The sequence below is a fragment of the Mus caroli genome, chromosome X (genome assembly GCF_900094665.2).
Source record: "Mus caroli chromosome X, CAROLI_EIJ_v1.1, whole genome shotgun sequence".
Taxonomy (NCBI): Eukaryota; Metazoa; Chordata; class Mammalia; order Rodentia; family Muridae; genus Mus; species Mus caroli.
The window spans coordinates 98,356,912-98,383,033 of record NC_034589.1 but is presented as its reverse complement, the minus strand read 5'-3'; the positions used below and the strand labels follow the sequence as shown (position 1 = coordinate 98,383,033).

The following is a 26,122-nucleotide window of genomic DNA, read 5'->3' as shown; positions in this document are numbered from 1 at the left end:
GGCAGCCGAGGCAGCCCCACTCTGGGCACCTTTCTGAATGGGCAGAGGCAGCTCTGGAAGCAGAAGAGAGCAGGCAGAGCCCGCAGAGGCTCTGAGCCAAGCAGCCCAGGGAGGAGAAGGGGGAGGAGGAGGAGGAGGAAGAGGAGGAGGAGGAGAAAGGGGGAGGAGGGGGCCGAGGCAGGGGGGGAGAACCCGGGAAGGAAAACCAGTAGCATCAGCAGCAGCAGCCACCGCCGCCGCCACCGCCACAGCAGTGGCAGTAGCGGCAGTGGCAGCGTTTAGCAGTAGTGTTCCCAGCGCTAGCGGCAGTCGCAACCGCCCTCCGCGTCTCCGTCTCGCGGACAGCCGCAGCCACCGCGTGCAGAGCGGGCTCCGGGCACCGCCGCGCACAGCCGGCGAGCCGGGCAGTGCTGGCGCGGGCGAGCGGCGCGGTGAGAGGAGCGCTGTCCTGGGAGCCGGCGGGCGGCTGTGGAGCCTCTGAGTTTCGGCGACCGAGCCCGACAGCTCTGCCTCCATCTAGTGCGGCGGCTGCGGCGGAGCCAGAGTGAGCGAGCGGAGCGAGGCGCGTCCACCTGGCGGGCCCCGCGCATGGAGCAGAGGCAGAGGAGGCGGCAGTGAGCGGGAGCAGCAGCGGCAGCTCGAGCAGCTCCGGCGACGGCGGCAGCCCAGCCTTGACTGCGACCGTCCCAGCTCGGGACGCCGGCAGCAGGGACCCACCAGCGACGTGCGCCTCGGGAGGCGGCCTGCGAGGTGAGTCTGAGCGCTGCCATGCAGCCTCCCCCCTCCCCCCCACGGGCCTTCTCCCTGGCTCCCCGGGCCGGCTCGAGCCGGCGGGCGGCAGCTGGGGGTGGGGGGTGGCGGCTGCGAGGAACCGAGGGCGAGCCGAGCCGAGGAGCCGAGCAAGGGATGCCGGCGGGGAGAGCGTGTGCGTGTGTGTGTGTGCGTGTGTGTGTGTGTATGCGCGTGCGTGTGAGTGTGTGTGAGTGGGAGAGTGTGCGAATGGCGTGCGGGTGCTGTCTGTGTGCGGGAGGCAGCGAGGCCGCCGGGGCGAGGGAGCCAGGCTCGCCCGCCGCCGCCGCCACCACCGCTGCTGCCGCCGCCGCCGCCGCCGCCGAGCGTGCGCTGCAATCTAGGAAAGGCCTGTGTGCCGCCGCCGGGGGAGGGGGAGGGGAAGGGAGCGGGCCGGAGCCGCCGCCACCGCCGCCGCCGCTCACACACGCCTGCCTGCTGCAGGGCAGCGGCCGCTAGCCGCCTGCCACCTCCCATCGGCTCGGTGACCCCGGGGGAGCCTCGGGCGTCTGGGGAACGTGGCATGGTCCGAGGCACGCGTCCGAGGGAGCGGGAAAACGTAGGCACGCGGCGGGCGCCGGCTGGCGTCCCAGCCGAAGCTGTAGAGGTGCGAAGGCGCCGCCGTACGGACGCCTCCCCCGCCCGAGGCTCCCGCGCACCCCGGGCGCCTCTGGCCACCCCGCGGTGGCACGGGCGGCTCGCAGCACCCGCTCCGAGCAGCCGCCGCCGGCGACCGACGAGAAGTTAGGGGCCCGAGCGAGCCTCGCCCAGGCTTGTCACCTTTGCAGGAAATTGGCCCGCTGCCCCTTCCCGCTCTCCCTTGCCGTCAGATTGACGCTTTCCTCCGGGACTCCTGGAGCTCGTCGCTGCCGCGCCTGCAGGCACGCTGCTGCGGCTCGATCTTATCCAGCCCTGCGGTCTCAGAGGCCGTGGGGCGGCCCCGCTCCCCGAAAGTGTGCAGCCCGCGCTGCTCAGCTGAAGAATCCAGTGGTTTCAGCATGACTGCTCCTGTCTCATTAGTGAGACACCGAACCACGGGCGCAAGGCTTTTAGTCTTTTTCTGAAGTTAAAAAAAAAAATCAGTTGACATTCCCATTTTGACACCAGCACTTCAGATTTTTGTCTAGCTTCTGGTAGCATTTTGGAATGACCAAGTCTCGTATTTTGCTTCTGGGCTTTGGCTTCCAACATGTTGTTAAATTTTAGGTGCAACAGCATACTTAACTGTGTGGCTTTTTCTAACGTTTCATTTTGTAGACTTGTCTGAGAATACACAATAGTGTGTGGGGTTGGCAGGACTTTTTTTAAAAGTATCTTTATAAAATACTTTAGCGCTGGGATTTTAAAAAACTGTTTTCATTGAAGAAGCTGAGTGAAAGGTGCTCTAATGGTTTCCTCTGAACTGCAAGAGACCATTTGGGGCTTGCGGGGTGAGTCGCACATCTTTATGCATGGATAGAATGACCAAACATTTTATTTACAGCAGTGATGTTCTCATGGCTAAGGAGAATTTACACTTATTAAAAAATATTTTTAGAAAGGAACAAAAAAACCTTAAGAAACTGTCATTTTACATATTAACTAGAAAACCGGCTAATCAAATAAAACTGGCTGAGTGTCTGAAACTCTATCCCAGTGAAATATGTGGCTGTGAATATAATTAACCATCTGTCTAGTGAGCAATTTAAATTTGGGCTGGTACATTTTTATTACAGTCTCTAATTTCTGGAAGACTTGTACATTTTACCCAGCACTAACAACAGAAGCGTATTTGCTTACTAGGTCAGAAATGTACTTGTGTGGTGGTGGGAGTTCCCTCTATCCCCACCCTTACATCTTATGTAGTCTCCATACTCCTTGACCAGGGAGGTCAAAATAAACCTCGGGCTTTTTGCAAGCAACATATTTACAATAGGGGAATTCAAAGCCCCTCTGGCAGCTAGTGATTAGACATTTTTTTGTTGTTGTTGTTGTTTCTTGGAAATACTTAGCAAAAATTGCCTCCCACAGAACCTAGATAGATTGCATGTATTTGAGTTGAAAAGACATAATTTTTGTGTGTGTGCCCATGTATTCAAATAGGGTGGGGTGATTCAAGAAAATCTGTAAGACTTGAAATTTGATTTCATTTACTTTGTCTTTTTCTACTTAATTCTTTGTAGAGCACACCCTCCCCCCGCAGCTTGTCTTCCTGTCTCCATACCCCTATACCCCACAGAACTAGGCTAAGAAAAATCACACTCTTGTCCCTTTAGCCAGTTTTTTTTACTTCAATAGTACCAGATCTGTGATTATTAACAATGTGTCAAGAAACTGACTTTTTTTGAAGACCAAACATTCAGAATATGAAAACATAAAATATTGTGCATATTTAAATTCTTCCTGTGGTATGATTTTTAACTTGAAAGTAATTACTTGGGAAAAAAAAACTGAAAAGAGTTTGGGGAAAAGATTAGATTTCACAGACTCCAACCAAATAGCTATTGTTAACATAATTAAAAAGAACCACTGATTGATTGTGCAGCAGGCCAGAGAAAGCCATTTAAAAGAAAATACTTTTAAAACAAATATTTGCCTAAATTACAGCTCTGATAAATGGGTAACAATTATATAAGCACATAGCAGAATTTGACATATGTCAAGTCTGTTAAATAAATCAGTCTGTTCAATGAATAAATCTTCGATGCATCAATGTTTTTTAACACACACATACACACATGCAGGCACACGTGCAAACCTGTAATATCCCTGTTGCCAAAGTCAAACAACTGCAGAACACTGCTGCTTTCTGTTTTACTCACTGTCTTTCTCCTGTCTTTTTCTTTTTTTCTTTCTTTCTTTCTTTCTTTCTTTCTTTCTTTCTTTCTTTCTTTCTTTCTTTCTTTCTTTCTTTCTTTTTTTTTTTTTTTACAATCTGATTACCTGTAAGCTGCCCAGAGAGCAAAGCGAACTAAAGATGTGCTGTCACTTCGCTTTGCTTCTGTTTACGGAGGTAGAAGAGAGAAAGAAAAAGCTCTAACAGCCGGATTTAAAACACTCAAAGACGTGCTCATGGCACTCTAACACAATCACTGTGGAGGTTCTAGTCTCACTGAAGTATTTGCTTAGGGGAGGAACTGTCTTAACCAAAGAAGCATTTATTGCAGTTTCTCTGTTCCTAAATTCAGTACTAGAGATTTTTTTCTTCTGCAAGCCCCTTCCATTGTAGTAAGAGGAGATTCTAGTTGGCCTTTGACTGCTATATGTAAACTTTTTATCTGTTATCATACCCGTGGTCAAAATGTTCCTGCTGGCAGTAAGCAAAAGAAGATAGAAGGATCAAACAAGTGATCCAGAGGAGAATGATTCACTGAGAAGCAGGTCATTTTTGGCTTCATTGTTTTTCCCATGTTGGAGGATTTCCGATTTAAACTTTATATTTTCCTTTACTATTTTACTTTCTCTGAAGAGTCGAGCTCTCTAGTTAATAGTTCAAATCCAAGGTCATAAGGTTGGACATAAAGAACTTAGCTGGTTGTCCAGGACGCTTTGAGAACAAAACAAAGAGCCGTGACAGGAGCACTTCAGGCGACCTTTAAGTTTGTGCCTTCACTGCTATCCAGAAAATGTATTTTGAGGCAGACATGAAACAACATCGGCCTCCTGCAGCAGTAAGCATAGCACAACGTAGGGAAGGGGGCAGTTCAGGGAAGCTGCCTTTCTGAGGCCTGCTCCAGGTAGAGGCAAGGATCTTTTGTCTCTTCCCTCTGTCATGAATAGTGATTCACAGACTTTGGCTATGGAATGTGCTCCCTTTTTCTTGTAAATGCTATGATCTAATGTCTTTCCTTGTTCTCCAGCCGGAAAGGATTTCTAGCGTTTGTTTTGCTTCTGTTGTGTTCTGTTCCAAGCTTTTTTCCCTTTTCCCGAGGTGAAGATGGAGCACAGGGCCTTGGACACGCTAGAGAAGCACTCTACCTCGGAGCTACATTTCCAGCCATGAGTGTTTTTTGCTTTTGTTTTTCATTTTTAGACAGGGTCTTGTGTGTAGCCCGGGCTACTTTTGGATTTGTGATCCTCATACGTCCACCTCCCAAGTACTGGCATTACATACATGTTCCAAAAACCCCTGGCTGAATTCTTGAGAGCAGTCACAACGCACACATTTTTTTTTCCAAAATGGCATGTCTATAGATCATCTTATTTCTCTCCAGTAAGATGACTTTGATTTAAGCAATTATGTACCATTTTCCTCAAGTGTCCCCCAATCCTATGAAAACTATCAGTTTCATTCTCCCATTGTTTTTTTCAAGTGTCCCACAAACTAGCTTGAGAAAGAAGCCTCTGCTGTTTATCTGCAAATTATCTAAAGGCTGGAGAACAAGATTTGTACACTGCATCTAAACATAGGAATTTTGACCCACCCTCCATCAAAAACAAGCATAAACCCAGATGTGGTATAATCCCCCACACAAGAGGCTGAGAGGCAAGAAGATCCCGAGCTTGAGGCCAACCTTGGAAACAGTGAGTTCAAGGAAATCTTGGGATGTGTAGTGAGACCCTGTCTTGTTGTTTCAGAGACGGGCTGCATAAAACTCCATGTTCAATTCTTAGCGCCACCTAAACTGGGTGTGGAGCTATGATCCTAGCATTCAAGAAGAAAAGGTAGGAAGACAAGAAGTTTAAAGTCATCCTCAACTAGATAGCAAATTTGAGACCAGCCTGGGATACACAAGAGCCTTCCCACAGAAAGATGACAAGGAAGAGATTCATTTCATTTGAACAAAGTTAAAGTATTTTTTTTTATTTGGGATTATTTGTTTTAAAAATTCTATGATTACTTAAAGTACAGGTACCTTTAAAAGACATTATATTTCCTAATTTGAGTTGATAGTTAATTTTCAAAACTTGATAGACTAGTGAGCTTCCGAGAGACAATGACTCTTTAACCTAGTTCATCTTACATTTGTCAGCCAAGAGGTCTTTCTGTAGAAGATCCTCAGAAAGATTGATGCTTTGTGTCTGACAGAATTGGAATATTGTGTTCAAAGATATCACCACAAAATGGAAGTCTATGTTTGCACATACACATGTACTCAAAAAGGTACCCTCTACACATTGGAGAGTGCTTCTTGCTTTCATGAAAGGCTGTTAAGAGGGAATATGTTAGGGCTGGGGAGAAGGCTCAAAGGTCAAGGGCACTGCCTATTTTTATCTAGAAGACCGGAGTTTGATTCCCAGAAGCCATATGGCAGTGCATGGCCATCTGTAACTCTAGTTCCATGGGCTCTGACACACACTTCTGGTCTCCTAAAGCACTAGACATGTACATAGTACACAGACATATGTGTAAACAGAGCACCACACACATGAAGTAAAATAATTTTAAATTTTTGAAATAAATACTAAGCTCTAAGTTTATCTGGAAAACCTTAGGGTTAGAAAGTACATCCTGACCACCGTATTCATGAAGAAAATCTGTAGCACTAAGGGAAGTATGATAAGAGACAAGATGCTCTTTTAAGTTGTCTGCCTCCCAGTCCTAAGTCTCTGTGATGGACTTCATTAATCGGGAGCAGGAGTGAATGAAAAGGTGGTTCCCCCCAATTTAAATCTGACCTATCATGGAATAATAATGTAATCAAGAAGGAAAAAAATGAAGCTAGTTAGAAGTGATATTTGTAAATATTTTCAAGCTTCTATTACTTAGTTGAGCTTTACAAGATCCATTGTTAATACATGAGAGATTGTCTAAAGTCAGGAAGAATTGCAGGGGATTACCTAAACAACCAAACTGGTAAGTGAATTTTGTTACTGTTGATGTATCGTTAATTATCACCTTTCTCTCTTCTGCAGTAACCTAAGTTTTGTGGCACGACAAAGTTCTTTCCGACTCCTTTCCCATTGTTTGCCATGTTGTTCTGGGCACATGTGATTTATTAACCCAGAAGCTGGTCTTGATGACTCGTATAAGCAGAAACTCACTTTCTCTTTCTTTATTTGTTAATAAGTGAACCACACACAGAAGATACACTGCCTTACTAAGTAGAGGAGTAGAAAAAGGACCAATACCATTTAGATCAGTGTTCCCTAACCAGTGATCTCTAGTTGCAGCATGAATTGGTATGAAAATTTGAAGGCCACTGAGTGCAGGCTCTTCAGAGAACTGCATGTTTACCTACATATATACCATATGCATACATTTCAGGAAGTCCAGTCGGGCATTGTGAGTTAAAAAAACCTCTGCATAAGCCGGGCGTGGTGGCCCACGCCTTTAATCCCAGCACTCGGGAGGCAGAGGCAGGCAGATTTCTGAGTTCGAGGCCAGACTGATCTACAAAGTAAGTTCCAGGACAGCCAGGGCTACACAGAGAAACCCTGTCTCGAAAAATCAAAAAAAAAAAAAAAAACCTCTGCATAACCAGGAGGNGGCATCACACCCCTTTAATCCCAGCACCTGAGAGGCAGAGAGGCAGGTAGATCTGAGTTCAAAGCCAGCCTGGTCTACAGAGCCAGTTCTGGGACAGCCAAGGAAGCACAGAGAAACCTTGTTACAAAAAACAAACGGAAGCCCATCACTCAAACACTGGACCAAACAGACAGCATACACCAGCTGATATGAGGCCCCCAACACACATACAGCAGAGGACTTCCAGGTCTGTGTTTATTCAGAGATGATGCACCTAACCCTCAAGAGACTGGAGGTCCCAGGGAGTTTAGGGGTCAGGTGAGGTGGGGAGTGGGGGCATCCATGTGGAGACAGGGTGGGGTGAAGAGGAAGTATGGGTTGTGGAGCAGTTGGAGGATGGAGGGGGGGCAGGGAATGGAATATGGAGTGTAAAAAAAATAAATTAAAAACAAAATAAAATTTAAATAAGAACGAAAGAAAAAACAAATGGAAAAAAAAAACACCAAAAAACAAAAACAAAAAACCTTTTCCCCAGTTGTTACAGAGATCCTGCTATATGCCTGTCATGGTCACAGCAACTTGAAAGCCACGGAAAGGATTCTCAAAAATGCACGTTGTTGTATACTCATGGTCTGTAGCCCTCAGCTACTGTTCCAAATATTTTTTCTGATTAACTTTCATAGGCATTTTTATTTTGAAAAAGAGCCACTTAATACCCATTTGAACATTACTGTCCTTACTCTAAATAAGTTGCCTCATTTTAACAAATTCTAGACTTTTCAATTCTAGGCTTCTTAAAAATGCTTTTTCATATACATGCATATAATAACAATTAATGAAAAAGAAGCTATGAGAGGGAGGAAAGGCTGGGAAGAAATGATGGAATTATATTATAATCTCAAAAAAGAAAAAAGGTGAAAACAAAATATGCATGTTCAGCTCTCACCCCAACAACTTAATTATTAATGTATTAATTAATATAACATTTATTAACATTATATTACATAAAAGCTCTACCTTGCTTACTTTTCTCCTATCTGTATCTCTTTTGTGCCTTGCTGTCTATATATTTCACTTAGCCAAGGGATTCAGAAAAATAGAAGACTGTTCTTGGAACCAACTGTTAGGTATGGTGATAGGGTCAGAGACGGAAATGATAGATATGTTCATGAGACCCTTGGGATTCATGGGCTTTTTGGACTATTAGTCATCCTGGAGTGAGTTAAAAGATTTCATCCTGGAACTCTAGTATCATATATTAAATGCCAATCTCTGTAAGTGCTGCAAAAACAAACATATGGCACATCTGTGCTTTGCAGTAGGAATGGTAATATATGGAATCCCTATTTATGAATAAATGCTTCTGGCATTTTTGTCTTAGCAGTTTGGACTATTATAGAGTATGAGGGTTAGTAGAATCTAACACTGAATGGGTCTATTAGTTATCATTTACAGTACAATTCATCAAATGTTTTTGAGCATCTACTGTGTGCTAAGGGGATATTGGGGATAGCAAGAGAAAAAAACATAAAATGAATTATCCTGTCATAGGAAATTAGGTGATTGTGTCTTCTGACTACCTTTTTTTTAAATTTAGTACACCTTTTCTACTGTCTCTGTATTCTATATCTTTGAAAAATAAGTACAGTTTTCTTAACAGAGCAGAAAATTCCTCGGCAAATAGATCCCAGACTGGACCGAGACAAGATTTCTAGCTTCTTAGCTTTTTTTTTTTCTTTTTTTTTTTTTTTTTTTTTTTTTTTTTTTTTTTGAGACAGGGTTTCTCTGTGTAGCTCTGGCTATCCTGGAACTCACTCTGTAGACCAGACTGGCCTCGAACTCAGAAATCCGCCCGCCTCTGCCTCCCAAGTGCTGGGATTAAAGGCATGCGCCACCACACTCAGCTCTGAATTCTAGCTTCTTAAACCTTTGGTTTAATAGGCTCCATTTAATCAAGAGCAACATGTTTCTTTTCCTTGCAGTTCTGAGGAAGATGTGCTATCTTTGATTTCATTGGTGATGTGGGATTGCAAAAATAGCATTCATCATTATATATTGATGATTGCCCTGAGAGTACAATCTATACATGTTTGTGTATGCAGATGCATGTGAGTATGCAGGTATGAGAAGGACAGAGATGGATGGACATTGAGTGTCTTCATCAATCCTTCCCCACCTTGTTGTGTCTACGTTTTAAAATTAAATTTATTTTTTTTTTTTTTTTTTGGTTTTTCGAGACAGGGTTTCTCTGTGTAGCCCTGGCTGTCCTGGCACTCACTTTGTAGACCAGGCTGGCCTCGAACTCAGAAATCCGCCTGCCTCTGCCTCCCGAGTGCTGGGATTAAAGGCCTGCGCCACCACGCCCGGCTTAAATTTATTCTTTACAACTTTATAGATATATACTGTGTTCTGGTTACACTTACCCTCCACCCTATATTATTTCCCTATCATCCTTGCCATGCACTCTCTAAAAGTCCCTATTTCACATTTATGCCCTCTTGTGCACCTTATTTTTTGAAACAGGGTCTCACTGAACCTGGAGCTTGTCAGTTCACTAAGTGGTCTTGCCAGCAACTCTCTGGGATCCTTATGTCACCTCTTCTTCAGTGCTGGCTTTACCGCACCTGACTTTTTATGGGGATGCTGAAGATATGAACTCATGTCCTCAGGATTGTGCACTAAGCACTTTTCTGAGTGACTACAGTGCCCCAGTGCCCCAGTGCCCTAGTTGCCTATCTTTGACTGAGTTAGTTTTTAACTATGTGGCTGGTGGATGTGCTGCTATGGCTGCTATTTAAAAAAAAAAAACTTTCCCAAAACTTAGTGGTTTAAAATAAAATAAATTGGTATTCAGTTGCTGTGGATGTCAGTAGTCTAAACTATGTTTCACTAGACTAAAGTCAAGGTGTGAAAATAGCTGTGTTCCTTTCGGAAACCATAAGAGCAAACTCTATTTCCAGCCATTGTTTAGGTTCTGGATGCTACTTATATTTCACATTTTGTGAAGACTTTCTATATTCAAACCTTCCAGTGGAGAACTGATTTCCCTACATCTCATCACTTCAATATTGTTTCTATCTGCATCTCTGATTTTTACTCTTCCTCCTCTGCTTTCCACTTATAAATACTCCTATAATTGCATTGCACTTGCCTGACTAGACAGTCTCCCCAACTCAGCGTAGTCGATTTGCCACCTTCACTATCTACAACCTTAATTCCTCTTATGCCATATAACCTAGAGTATTCACAGGTTCTGGGAGTAGCATGTGGACCTTTTTGCAATAATTAATAGATTAGTAGGTTGATAGGACATTAAAAGACAAAGGGTCCTTGTGTACCACTTGTCCAGTTCTTCCAGTTGTTCAACCTTGCATAACCATGCATAATATTAAAACCATGAATTTGCCTTTGTCATAGTGACTGTACAATTCCATCCCATCATATCCCATATGCATGTTTGCATAACTACCAACATGATCAAGACAAATATTATTCATCACAAGAGGTTTGCTTGTGCTTTACCCATTGTAGTTTTTGCACTTATACTCAATCCATATCAAACTTTCATAGTCAATATTCCATTTTCCATATCTATAGTTTCCTCATTCCAAGAATGTTACATGGACGGAGTCATAAATGACATGAGCTTTTCATTGACTCCTTTCACGCACATAATGCCCCAGCCTCACCCACATTTTTGTTTTTGTTGTTCTTGTCAGTTTGTTTGTTTGTTTGTTTGTTTAAGAAAGGATCTGACGATGTAACCCTGGCTAGCCAGAACTCACTATGTAGAGTAGAATGGCCTCTACCTCAGAGATCTGCCTTTCTCTGCCTCCTGAGTGCTGGGATCAGAGGTGTGCATCATCAGGCCCAGTCATCCAATTTGTTTTGTATGTAAATAGTTCATTCCTTCTTGCAATTCAAAAGTTTTGTATAGTATCACTATATCACAGTTTAGCTTTTCACTTGCTGAGAGACTTTGCTTATCTGCACGTTAGTCTATCAGCACACAAAGCTGCTATGAGCATTAATGTACAGGTTTTTTTAGAGAACACAAATTTTCATTTTTCTGTGATGAATTTTCAGGTATGATTACTGGTTTGTATGGTAAGTACATGTTTAGTTTCTTTAAAAGCAAAACTAATTTTGAACAAACTATCCCAAGTTGGGCATGGTGGCACATGGCTATAATCTTAACACTTGGGAGCCCGAGGTAGGAGGATCTTGAGTTGGAGAACAACCTGAGTTACATGATAAATTTAAGTCTAGGCTGGGCTACATAGGGAGACACTGGTTCAGAAAGCGGCAAGGAAAGGAGAGGAGAGAGAGAAACCATTTTATAGAGTGCCGGTCTATAACTTATTATAGCTTAGGAAGATTGACATTTTGGCTGCTGTAGTAAATTTTAGAAATCATGCCTTTCTTACTTTATCCTTCCCTATTTATAACCTAATGGTTTTAAGTATTTCTTCTTTATGTATTTATAGCTATATCAGATATTATAATTTTTGCTTCAGCTGTAAAACATAATTGAGACAGGTTAACCTTGCTCTTTCTGTTGTTATTTTTTTCCTGAGATTCCAAGATCGTGTTTTTGCACTTTTTTTTTTTTCCTGTTTAGAGAACATCATTTAACAATTATTTCAAGGCAGGTTTACAAGCAAGAAATTCTAACTTTCTTCCCTTTGAAAATTTCTTTATTGCTCTTCCACAGTAGTAGTATATTTTCCGTAAAGTATATTTTCATGGGACCTGAGGTTCAAGGTTGACAGTTCTTTTATGAATGTTCTTGAGAAATATGTCATTCTATTCTAGCTTCCATGGATTCTGAGGAGAAATCAGCTGTCATTGTAACTATTTTCCCTTGTTAGTAAGGTTGCATTTCTCTCTTTACTGCTTTCAAGATATTATTATTATTATTATTTAAAGAAGTTTGACCATGATCCATGATGTGGCTTGGCATGGAGTTTTTGAATTAACCTACTTTGAAATATAGTTAGGTTTTTGAGTATGAAGGTTTGTGTGCTTTGCCAATTTTAAGACTTAACAAGAAAAAGAAAAGACAAGAAAAGGAATATCATTTTAAATTCCTGACCCACCTCCTATCATTCTTGGCTTCCTCTGATGACAGGAAACTTTTTGCTTTAGTTCTATAATTCCTAGAGGCTCTGGACATTTTCCTGAGTCAAGTCATTCTTTCTTACTTGGATGAAATGATTCCCATCATTCTAGCATGTTAACTGATTCATTTCTTGGCTCTTTCCATTTTGCCCAAGAGAAGGTTTTTTTGTATTATTGTATCTTATCTCAAAAATTCTGCTCTTTTCTTTATATGCTCTGTTTTTTTATTGTATTTTTCTCTTTGTTCCAAAAGTACTTATAATTGCTAATTGAACCATTTTTATCACAGGAGCTTTAAAGTCTTTGGTAATTCTATTTTTTTTATTTTCTTATTTTTTTTTTTATTTTTTGTTTTCAATACATCCCAACTGCAGTTTCTCCTCCCATCCCTTCTTGTTTCTTAGTACAAGGGAGGGATGCCTTTTCTTATTTAAATTGTTTTGTTTTGTTCTTGAGCCAAAGCTCCATTACTGTAGTCTAGGTCCCTGTGGAACTCACTGTGAAATTCAGACTGGCCTTGGACTCACCACAGTCCTCCAGCATTGACCACAAGAGTGCTAAGATTACTGAGCTTGATGAACAATTTATTTTATTGTTTTTATTTCTTTTTATTTTACATGTACAGGTGTTTTGCTGTCTGTATGTGCATCATGTGTATATTGGTGACCATGTAAGGGAAGCAGCTTCCTCTTCACTCTGACTTTTGCACAATGGCAACATTTTCCGTTTTGAAGAATCGAGTCTCAGAAACATTCAAGTGAGTTTCTCAGAGCCACACGACACACTACTTTGAGCCATAGTGATGATTATAGGCCAGACCATCCATCATCTTACTTCCAAATGCATGACCCCTGTTTTTACCCATTGCATTTAATACTCAGCTTCACCTGACTCATTTCCCAACCTGCTCCTTCTCGGTTCTCAATAGAGCCTTTAACTTTACCTTTGATGTTGTTTGACTGCAGCTGTTTTCCTGGTTTATTGTGTGGCTGGAGCAAGGTTAGACAAGAGAGGCTTGAGCTCCTTTGTGGGAAAGGGGATCAGAGAGGGAAGAAACATTAAAAACCACCATTATATTATAAGGTACCCTCAAAAAGCAAAGAGAGCTTAGAGTTTATACCTGAGACATAAGCGAAAAGGAATGACAGAAGGGGTCAGGACAGGAAACCAGAAGACACTGGATTGATAAAAGTAAATGAATTCAATGACCAATAAATATGCAACAAAGAGGCCAAGATTATAGAGATTTCTTCCAAATTGAGATAATAAAGATTATTTTTGACTATGGTAATAACTTGGGAGAGAGTGTTAAGGGAGGAAGTAAACTTAGGTTCAACTTTCATATCAGAACAAAGTTTTTAAAAATCTCAAGTTTAAGTTATTGTGAGAAAGTGAATTCAGGAAACTATGTTCCCTATATGATTCCCGGGAACCAGTGTGATATTGGTTCAAAAAGTAATGACAGAATAAATCTGGGTGTGTAACAGATACCATGAAAAGGTTAGTGGAGATAAGCATTGTCTGGAAAACTCAGTTAAACAAAGGAATTTAAAAGTCAGACGACAATAAAGTGGGGCCATCCAGGAGCCCTAATCCTGAAAGAGACACATTTGTTCAGTCTCTGGCTTACAGACCAGAGCAGAAATGTGTTGAGTTTCTTTGGTGACTTTGATGTATCAAGGCTCCAGGCGCGCTATCTTATCTCACTGACTGTGTCTTTTTTTTTTTTTTCTCTTGTTATTTTTTTCTCGTCTTTTCAAGTTCTCTGGCTTTAAGGTTAAGTTCGTTTGTCATTTATCAAAATAATCCCTGAAGGGTAGGAGTGTAGCTCAGTAATAGAATGCATTCAAGGTCCTAGATTTGATACTTGCACTGCAAAAGAAATCCATTAACATTACTGAAGTATGTAGAAAAATTCCAACATTTTTCTTTTAAACTTATATATGTAATTTTGTTTTGAATAATCAAAAGTATTGCAAAACACTGAGAATCGATAACATGACAAACAAACCTGGATATATCCTCAGCTTGACAAACTTCAATACTTTGAATGTCAGTTTGCTTTCTTTTTTGGTTTTTTNTGTAGACCAGGCTGGCCTTGAACTCAGAAATCCACCTGCCTCTGCCTCCCAAGTGCTGGGATTAAAGGTGTGCGCCACCACTGCCAGGCTGTAAGCTTGCTTTCAATTTCTATCAGAAACAGAAAATGAAACATAGCAGGCAAGTTAAATTCTGTCCCCAAGCCTAATCATATTTACCTTGGTTTCCAGGGACAAGCATAAAGATAAATTTGGTGTGTATTTTCTATTTTGTTTTTATACCTCTGTACATGTAGTTATAACCATATAATATATAAAACTGTTCAGTATTTTTAATTTTATGTAAGCAAAATCCTAAATTATGTGCCATTGTATTTTTTCTATTCAACAATTTATTTGAAGATTACCTTTTTAAAATGTTCTATTTCTTCTTTGTGCCTTAGAGTCAATGATGCATGTACATTATTTTTCTTTATAAAAATACGCACAATATTGTTATACAAAAATTGAAAAATTCAACCAATTGACCAATTCAACTTGCAAAGATTCTAGACAGCTCATTTAGCCCAGTGGTTCTTGCAATAAAATACTGAAGAGCAAAATGAGAAGGGTCCTGAGAGATAACTCTTTGCCAGTTTTCTAACACATTTATGAAGGAACAAATGGACCAAATAGAAGGAAAAAGAACTTACCAAGAACATACATCCAGTATTATACTTGAGACTCCCTGGTTCCCTGTTCTATACTTGAAACGTTTCGAAAAACAAACAGACAAAGAAACAAACAGGATAGATAGAAAAAGAAACTTAAAATTACAATTTTAATTATAAAATGATTTATTTTGATAAAATATGAAGAATACAGAAATGTAGAAAAATGAAATCAGGGACTTGCTATATTTTAGTATTTTTATTTCTTTCCCTATACAGTTTCCATGTTTCTGTAATTGCTAATTTTTTCTTAAATAGATATAGGTCATATTTATTAATTAATATATGTCTTAAATAGAATAGTTTAAAGGATTATAATTTCAGAAAGCATATTTTCAGAAAGGTTTTTATGCATTGAAATCTTGTCAGCAAATATTTTAGGGTATTTGTGTACTATTTAGCTATTGCAATGATATAGACAGTAACTACCTGATCATACTTATCTGTACTGTTGTTTGTTTATTCCTGTTCATTGGGCAGATCTGGTTACTTTAATTTTTAATTATAATTTATCTGTATGTGTGTTTTTAATTATATTTATTTTATGTAAATAAATGGTCCTAGATTTGATACTAGCACTGCAAAAGAAATCCATTAACATTACTGAAGTATGTAGTAGTATGAAGTATTTACTTACATCTATGAGTATGCACCACATGTGTCTAGTATCCGCAGGTATTAGAAGAGGCTGTCAGATCCTCTGGAACTGAGATTATAGATGATTGGGAACCACTATGAGGGTGCCAGGAAATGAATCCAGAACTTATGCAAGAAGAACAAGTTTTCTTTTTTGCTCATTTATATATATATATGCATGTAATAGTAAAGATATATATATATATATGTATATATATATATACATTAATATATTTGTTTGTTTGAAAGCTTGCATAGCACCTTTTGCTACTATGAAAGTTAGTCACCAGGGTTTTCAGGTGAGATACAGTTAGGATCCTTCAAGGCTTGTGTCCAAAGTACATAATGTTTTCAGTAATAAGAGCTTTACCTCTGGGAGGTAACCAAGGGCTACAGCAATAGCCTGTATTGTTTGGTAGTCTCTTGGACTTTCCTGACCAATGATTCAAAAGAAGGTTTCTAGTGCCTGGTAATAAGATTTTTGTTAGATGGTCTGTGGCTCTTAGGGCAGGGAGAATCATTATCAGGCCAATTGACATAACTTTATTTAAACTATACTTGGATAAGTATACATGTAACTTGTATATAGTATATGTAATTTTGGGTAAACAAAGTTCTGAGTCTTTCTGGCTTTTTCAAGCATCCTTAGTGTTATTTTCCTCTTTTCTTCCTCTTCTTCTGTATTGCCCTCCTATCCCGCCCCAATTAAAGCCCTAACCTTTTCTCATATACCTCTTCACATCACCTGTACCCTGCTGTTCCCCTCCAGCACAACCCATGGTACCTTTTGACTTCCATGGCTTCTACATTTATACCAGGTTATCTACTCACGTCTGAAGATTTGGAGCTAGGAAATGCAGATGAGAAAAAAAACAAAAAAACAAAAAACAAAAAAACGTGATGTTTGTGTTTCTAGCTCTAAATTACCCAGTCAGTATATTTCCTAGTTCCACCTCTTTACCTAAAATTTTCATGATTTTATTTTAATTTTGTTTGCAGTTGAATAGTATTCCATTGTGTATAGGTACCACATTTTCATTATCCATTCATTGACGGAAGGATATTTAGTTTGTTTACATTTCCTAGCTCTTATGACTAGAGTGGCAGTGAATGTGGAATAAGATGTTGAGTCCTTTGGGCACATGCCAAAGAGTGATAGAGCTGGGTCAGATGGTAGATTTATTTTTAGCTTTTTGAGAGGTCTCCATACCGATTTCCAGAGTGGCTGCACCATGATAAGATATTCCTAAGGGTTAAATAGTGCCACTCATATCTTGGCAGTAACTAACTGCTGTCTAGTTGGACTTAAAGCCTGCTCAACAGGAGGGAAATCATGGCTGATACTGTAAACCTAGCCAACTCCCTGGGGCTAGTGAAGTCGTGGATCTTAGAGGAGAACCTACTACAACTACTTTAATAAACCAGAATAACTCCTAACTGAATTCTAAACACTTATCTCTAGACCCACAGATAAGTCCAGCTTTCACCCTTCATCAAAGAAACTTTTGTCTTACAATGGACAGAGACCATTATAGAAAACCACATTCAGTCAAAATACAGTTAACAACTAATCTCTGGGGTGCCCACTTCCAGCAAATACGTCTACAACACAACTCCTGTACCTAAGACTCAGGAAACATTGGTAATGAAAGGAGCAGAAAGATTGTAAGAGGTAGAGGACCAGGGAATCTGACGTCTCCTATAAATGGCAGGGAAGGTTCACTCATGATACATCAGCAATACTGCTGCCTAAACAAGATCTGAACAAAGACAATACCAATAGACATGTTATCATGGAAGGGGCCAAGCTCATGGGTCCCTTGACAAAGAACTATAGATAACTAAGAACTGCCAAGAGAGGGAGACTTAGTCACCACACAGATGAGCTGTCTAGTTGGTTACCAAATACCAAGTAGTCAACCCTGAAATCATATACATACAAACAACACTAAATGGACCCAGAAGGTTGTATTAAAAAAAAGAAAAAGAATTTGAAAGGAAGCGAGGAGGTAGAGATAGGGATTGGAGGGAGAAAAGGAAAGGGGGAAATTATCTAATTCTACTTAAATTTTCAAAAGAAGAGTAACAAGCTTGCTTAATCCACTCTAACTCCCATCCCAGATCTGGTTCCTTAAAAGCTGACATCAAACCTTAGATTCCTGAAAAAATCATTCTGGACAATTAGATAGCCATCTGGAGTGCTTGAGGTCTGACCAATGACATGGAAGGAGATCCTTTCACCTCTAAAATAAGCACGTTTTGGAGCACAAAGGGAGTTCCTTCTCGAGCTGCCGGTTCCGTGGAAGCTTACCTTGGGGAATAAATACTAGTGATTTATTCTGCTCCATTAAGTGGGCTGGGATGCTTAATTTCTCCACAGCAGGAGAATAAACGGGATGGAAATCATTAAAATGTCTTTATCACGTACTAAGAGAGGAGAGGTACATGTCTAGACAACTTGTATGCATACATATACACACAATTAAAATTGTTTACAGTTTTGTTTTTATCATTTAATTGTAATCCATGCAAAGTGCATTCAATTGTCAGGAATTTCTGGAAGAAGGGAGAGTGGTAGTTTATTTTGTTTGTTTTTGGGGTGTGTGTGTGTGTGTGTGTGTGTGTGTGTGTGTGATGTACATGCATGTACATGTGCATGCATGTTCACATGTGTGTGGTGGTACATGTGCACATGTGTGCATATGGAAGCCCAAAGTTTCCATCAGATGTCACCTTCAATCATGTTTGACCTTATATAGTGAGGTCTTGCTAAATGCAGAGCTCATTATTTAGGCTGTTCTGGGTCATCTGTGAACTCCAAGGATTATCTGTTCCTTGTTTGTTCCACCTTTGTGTACTGGCATTACAAAAAAAGCCATTCTGCTCTCACCTGCGGCTATTATACACAGACAGGTAGAATCATACCCACTTGACTTTTACATGAGTTCTGGGAAATCTAGTCCTTGCTGAGCCATCAACTCACACCTGGTGATAGATTTTTGGTTTAGGCAGTTGAACATACTGAGACAACAAAGCATGGAGAAACTGAGCAAGTTGAGTATCGCACAGCAAAAAGGTATGATGTTGATATTAAAAAATAAAATAAGGGGGGTACAGAGTGGTTAAGATCAATGGTTAAGAGTGTAGAGACCTGGAGTTTGGTTCTCAGCACTCATTTCAGGTGGCTCACATCTGCCTGTAACTCCAAGTCAAAGGGATCTGATGCCCTCTTTTTGCCTCCATGTGTACAAACCCACACTTAGACATACACATATACACATATTTTTTTTAAAAATTAAAATAAAAATGAAAGTGCTATTATCTTTTGTCTCTTAATTCTTACATTTCTATTTTTTCTTCTATTTCTATTGTATGTTGGGCACATCTATCTATCTATCTATCTATCTATCTATCTATCTATCTATCTATCTATCTATCTATGTGAGGCCACGTATGTGCCACAGTGAGTATGTTGAGACCAGAGGACAACTTTTGGGAGTTAGTTCTCTCTTTCTGCCATATGAGGGGATGGAACTGAGGCTTGGCAACAAGCACCTTTACCCAATAAGCCATCTTGGCAGTTCTCCTCCCAGGTCTTGGACCTTGTAAAGCTGCATCTTAGCCCACGACAACTCACCCATGGTTGTACGTTAATCAATTTAAATTGGTGCTGCTTTGTCCTTGCTGCCCTGACTGTCTTAATTTTGGCCAAATGGCAACTCACAGTAGTTGTCATGAAGCCTTGCCAATTTTAATAGTTCTGTTCTCATCTCCAGCTTTTGGGCAGGGCTGGAAAGGTGCTAGAGTCAAGCTAGTTGGTAGCTACATTTTGACCCCAAATTTGTCCAATAATGGTTTGTGTTTGGAAGGGGATGGTGTTCGTTTACTATTGTAAATCAGTGAGAATCCCAGGATTGAGAACATCATGCTTTTATTTTTTAATATAATTTATTTATTTTTAGTTATTCTATCACACATTTCATCCACATTCTAGTTTTAAATAAAATTAAAAAGACTCCTTTATACAGAATCATATTTCCTATTAAAAAAGATTTTTTTTGTTTAAATATACCTATTTCTAAAACTGCATAGCTACAGCCACCTACTTTTTGACAAAGGTGTTAAAAATATACATCAGAAAAAGACAGCCTCTTCAACAAACGATGCTGAGAAAACATTTGCATGTGCAAGAATAGGGCTAAATACATATCTCTTAGCTTGCACAATAACCAATTTAAGCTGGATAAAAGACCTTAATAAAAGAATGAAATGCTTGAGGAAAACGTAGGTAAAACACTTGAAGATACAGGCATAGGTAAAAATTTCGCTAAAAGCAAAGGAAATAAACAGCGAGTGAAGAAACAGCCCACAGAAAGAAAAAATCTTTGCTAACTATATGTCTGTCTTTTTTTTTTTTTTTTTTGTAATCAACTTGACACGCTAAACTCAATTGAGAAAATGCTTCCATCAGATAGCCTGTAGTTAAGTCTATAGTGCATTTAAAAAATTACTGATGTGGAAGGCCCATCGCATCGTTTGTGGTACACCCAAGGTGGTTGGTTTGTGGGAATATATCAGAAAGCAGACTGAGCAAGCCATGAGGAGCAAACCAGTAAGCAACATTCCTTCATAGTCTGCTTCTGTTCCTGCCTTCAGATTCTGCCTTGACTTCCTTTGATGATAGGCTGTGATATGGAAATGTAAGTCAAATAAACCCTTTCCCCTCCAAGTTGTTTTTAGTTTTGGTGTTTATCACAGCAGTAGAAGCTATAGCTAAGACAATTTCAGAGAGGGGATTAATATCTAGAATATATAAGGAACTCAAAGGTGTCAAAGCTTACATCAACCGATAAGTGGGCTATGAATTGAACAGACTTAAATTAAATAAATAATTAACTTTACATTATGACTTCAGTTTCCCCTCCCCCCTCCCAGTTCTTCTCCCCCTCCACTCCTCCTTCCTTTCTCCTTGGAAAAGGGAAGACCTCCCATGAATACCAACCAGCCTTGGCATATCAAGTTGCAGCAAGACTAAGCACCTCTTCTCCTATTAAGGCTAAAGGAGGCAGCCCAATAGGGGTAAAGGGTCCCAAAGGCAGGCAACAGAGTCAAAGACAGTCCGCACTCCAGCTGTTAGGAGTCCCACATAAAGACTGGACTACACGCATTTCTTGAAAGAAACGCAAAGGATAATACATATTTATCTTTATCCATCAATGAAAACTACACTGAGATTCTATCTACAGTCAAAATAGCTGTCCCCAAGAAAACAAATAACAGATACTGGTGAGGGTGTGGAGAAAGAAGAACCTTTATATACTGCTGGTGGGAATATAAATAAATGTAGCCACTATGACAATTTATATGGAGATGCATTAGTTATTTTTGACCAAGGCAACTTTAGAAGAAAGAGTTTATTTGGGCTCATGGTTCCAGAGGCATAACCATCATGATGGGAAAGCACGACAGCTTACATCTTGACTTAACATAAATTAGGTTTTAATAGGAAATGTTTATGGGTCAAATATCACATGAAGCATAACATATGTGAGAAAGTAAGTCTGAAATGCAAGAATTAAAATAAAACCTCATTTTTTTTTGTATGGTGGTAGATAATGATTGATTAGTGAAGCCAGAACTTAGAATGGTTAGCTTTGGGAATAGAAGTGTGAACAGAACAAAAATTAATGTTTTCTAATTGTCCTTGCCTGCTGCAGATATTAAGCAGCTAGCTCTGTATTTAAAAAAAAAAAAAAACATTTATCAAATACTAATGGAAAGGTGCTGAGGTGTCGCTAATCCCAAATAGTGTATAATCCCCAAATCATTTTATTGTAATATCCTGTCATACATCCACACCCCAGTGCCCCTTCCCCGCTGTTCTATTTTAGAAGATTCGGAGACTGCACTGAGAGATTTGGCAAATGGGGTCAACTTTTATTGCTGGGCTGTCTGTGTTTATTCACACGCAGGGTAAGAAATTTGTAACTGTCTTGTCACATTTCCTTTATATGTGCTCTAGTGATCTGGGAAGAACAAAAAATCTAGAGAAAACTTTTCTCCTTTACTATCTGGCCACTCCATAAATCTTAATATCAATTTGGACAAAGTATAAATTGTGGTGTGTACAAACTATTTCAAATCACAGCTCCTCGGGATAAAAGATTGCCATACCAAAAGAACCTGAGGCTTTTAAGGTGGCTTGTGCTGAAACGAAATAGCCATCTATCTGTGGTGCCACCTACTGGCCAGAATAGGAAGGAGAAAGGAGCAAATGGGAAGGACTGAATTTCCTTCCAGTCCATGTTGGCCTTTTCAACTTCAGTGACAAATGGTGGGAAGAAACAGGTGAATGTGGACTCTATCTATCCCTGCTTGGAGAGTAGAGCTTGTTGACAATTGGGAGCACCTCATTTATATTAAGTCTTAGTTTTAATGTGTTATGGATCTCTAAGACAGAGGACTTGGGAATTGTGATGATGTAATTGAGTCTCCTAGAGAGGAAGGGAAAATGAGGCAGGGTTTTGATTATCAAAATGTATGAGCACTTTTTGTTTGCCAATATGGAGAAAAAACTAAGTCCTTTCGAACATAAATAAATAAATAAATAATAAATGTTATACCTCCAAATTATTAGCTTTTGGAAATATGGTTAATGAGGTTTTCCCCTAAATTAGGAAGTTAATGGCACAGCCAGCTCATCTGTGAATATAAATTCAGATGGGTCTGAGTGATCTTGTGTTTAGGCAGCTAGAATCTTTACAAAATGTCTGATGAGCCCAAGATGAAACTTTGAGGGAAAGCATCCACACTACTTGTAGATGCTATCAGATTTTGTATAGACATATGCTGAGTAGTTAAAAATTCTTCCAACTTGTTTCATTACAGTTTTCATATCTTCCTCTTGGATGAAATATCTTCCTATTCTTTCTCTGACCTCATCATTCTGCCTCATGTGTTGAATGGATGAAATTAAGTATAGTAGTTTTAATTTGAATAATTTTATTGACTTGGCTTGCCTAGCTGTGACTTTACAGCTAGACATGCGGTAGTATATATAAGTCTTACTAATCAGATGTATCTTTTATGTCTATAGACACATGAGGGTACAAAAACAAAATGCCTGGATTTTTAGTCTTCTATTTGCTTTGTACCAAGAGGCCTAAGAACTATGTCTACTTTATCTTCTCTAATGGTGAAATAAAACACTTTCACTTTTCCTATTACCAGAAATTTTCTGCTTTTTGGATTATTCGGTCTTCTCTATCTTTACTCCTCAACTGTTCAGTGCCTCATCTAACAAAGCATATGGTTTTTCGCCTGATTCTATCAGAGGAGTAGTCATTGCTCTTAGGTATGTAGGGGCAAAGCAAAAATTACAAGGGTTAAAAACTAATCAGTTCCTTTCTGGTATTTAAAAAAAAAAACTGTTTGGCTTTCCCTCCTTGCCTATCCTCACTCCTATACATAAATATTTTCTCCTCTTTGTTTCTCCTTTCCTCCTTTGCTAATATTATGGACGGACTGACAGCTCAAAAATACTCTAATTCTTTTTTCTTTCTTTTTTTTTTTTTTTTAGCCCTGGCTGTCCTGGAACTCACTTTGTATACCAGGCTGGCCTCGAACTCAGAAATCCACCTGCCTCTGCCCCTGCCTCCCAAGGGCTGGGATTAAAGGCGTGTGCCACCACTGCCCGGCAAAAATACTCTAATTCTAAGGAACTAGATTCGTTCTTTGATATTCCATTGCCCCCGTGGTTTTAATTAGGTGTCAATTCTCCTATGCTTGCTTTGAAACATGCCTCGGGATCTTAGGGAGATTAATGCAGGGAGATGTTTCTCTCTTCATGGTGCCCAGGCGACATTTATTGTCATTAAAATAGTGTCATTCAAATGAGGTGGCTGATATTGGAAAATGAATGCAAAGTTGTTTGTTGCTCTGTGGGTCTGAGCTTTGGTGAAGAGGTTGAATTGGAGGCAACCCTTCAACCCTGCTTATGCAGTATGTGTCTATGTATCTATAACTCAATAGGAAACCCCTGACATGAGGAGGACAAAGCTGCTAAGATTATGTTAGGGTTGGGGGATGAAGATACCTGTCTCTTCTGCTTTCCAAGCTGAGAGAAAAATGTGGAAAAAAAACATGCAAAGGAGCCAATGTACTCAGAAGGAAAAAGTGGGTATCTCCTGAGCCCTGTGTAAGATCTTCGGTAATTCCTTTGAGCCCTGCCAAGTCCTGGAAGCCCTATAATATTTTTTTCTTTCCTAATCAGGTTTTCTTCTGGTGGCCAGGTTAAAGAGAAATTGATTCCTTTATAGGCAGTGTTTAGCTTTTGTGCTTCTGCATTCAGGCTGTCAATTGAGAAACCCTCTTTTAGTCTGTAGGACTGCCCGCTGATGTTTAGGCTTAAACATTAAACAATCTTACAGACCTAATTAGTATTTATGGCTTGTGGCCAAGTCAACTAATTTTGCTTTGTAGAATTTCTGAGAGGAAAAAGAAATATCATACTTAGTGAAACTCCCTTCACGATATCTCCTTGAAAATTGAAGTGTTGCTGACCTAGTGGAAATATTTTGTCGTAGACTAGGTTGGGAACAACTCTCACAAAACATACCTTTTTATACTGTGTTCTTTATTACATCACACTGGGTTAAGCTGTGAAAAGATGAGGACGATAGTGGCCATTTTTTGAAAAGTAGAATAGATTGAATGAAATGTGTAGAGAACACTGCTTGATTGATTTGAAACTGAAGGTCTAGCCTCCCCAGCCCCTTGCTCCATGGCAGCAATTTCTTCTTGGCTAGAGGCCTAAGCATCTGTGTCCAAATCTCATATCCTTTCCTGGATGGATTCAGCAAGCAAACCTTGAGTTGCTTAGAGTTATTTTTTTCACCATTCCCCAATTTAAGTTAAACTTAAAAATGAAAGCCATTAAGTAGCAAAACAAACAAATACGAGGATAATAAGAGAACATTTAGTCCTGGCCCTCAGAGGTCAATTTAATGTGACTAGCAGCATAAAACTTCACAAAGGCTTTCGCTGGAGGATTACCAGAAGCTGCATCATTCAGTGTGTTGCCATATACTGCTATTCTTTCACTTTGGCATTATTTATTGACTGTAGCAGGAGCACAGTATTTGTATCTATTAAGCCTTTTAGTTTCCTTTGAGCTTTTCCTGAGTAAAAGTAGAATGGCACCCATTATTGTTGAACTGTTCTCAAGGCTAAAAACCTCCTGAATATTGTTTACATGCATGGTTACAAAGGCAAGTACTGAGGCAGAACTGCTTTGCCTGGTTTGATTCCTATCAAGGGTAGTGCTCTCTCTCTCTCTCTCTCTCTCTCTCTCTCTCTCTCTCTCTCTCTCTCTCTCTCTCTCTCTCTCTCTCTCTCTCTCTCTCTCTCTCTGTGTGTGTGTGTGTGTGTGTGTGTGTGTGTGTGTGTGTTCACACAGAAGAAGTGAGTGAGTAGAGTTTTAAGGAAGGGGACTGGAAAGAAAACTTTCAATGAATTAAAACTGCATACTGAGAGGATTCTGAAATTTAATTAGGAGAAGATGGCTGTGTTTTTTCTCTCACCTCCTCCTCCTCTCTCTCTCCTTTCCTTCCTCCATCCTTACTTTGTAACAGCACCAAAGTGAAATGAGACTATTCGATTGAAGCTACACACCCACTGTAGGCCTGTTTTGAGAAAGGGATTTTTTTTCTTCCCCACATTTACTTGGTGGTAGCAGCAGCAGGAGCAGCAGCAGCAGCAGCAGCAGATCTATTGATGAATGTAGTCGCCATGTGGCATCATGCCAGTGTTGTGCTCATTTCCATTTCTTCTGTACAACTCTCTGGTTGGGTGAGCAGAGTCCAAGCTACAAGTGTGTTCACTTTTAATGTACCCTGTGGTTTGCAGTGTGCTCATTCAGTGTCCAACCACTAAAACCCTCTGCTATATGGCTTGAGAGAGCTGGAGATTTAGTTTCTGACTTTAGTCAGAAACTTAGCTTGAGTGTGACTGTGCAGTGGGTTTGCCCTTGTGGACACAGGATCTGTTGGGAACTTTTGGAAAAGGAATAGAACATGTTTTTAACCTAAGGAATAAGAATGTGTTTGAAAACAAATACATAATTCAAATAATGCATTTTAAACTACAATTGCATGACTTAAATTCGAGTTTCCTCTTTAAATTTTAAATTTTTCCTCTTTAAATTTTAATTTTTTGTCTTTAGAGTGCCTGTACCAAAATCCATTAATAATTTTCAAGTCAGTAGTCAATTGTCAACTTATCTAAACCAGTGCTTTGGCATTTTCTTGGTGTTTTCTGACTCTGGTTTTGGTTTTGTTTGTTTTTTTCTGGTATGTTCTTGGTTATAAAAATTAAATTAAGCCAGACAGTGGTGGTGCACACCTTTAATCCCAGCACTCGGGAGGCAGAGACAGGTGGAT

The 26,122-nt window shown here is 40.1% G+C and overlaps 1 protein-coding gene across 2 annotated transcripts in view; it reads left to right on the top strand.

Moving 5' to 3' along the window:
• Positions 1-206: 206 nt before the first annotated feature.
• The window catches only part of Nexmif (neurite extension and migration factor), a 108,850-nt gene continuing 82,934 nt past the window's right edge, over positions 207-26,122 (top strand). The window contains exon 1 of one of the 2 annotated variants that reach the window (XM_029473417.1): positions 207-750. The gene's annotated coding sequence lies outside the window, so the exon portion shown is untranslated. The remainder of the gene's footprint in view (positions 751-26,122) is intronic. The other variant, XM_021153470.2, reaches the window with a different exon arrangement.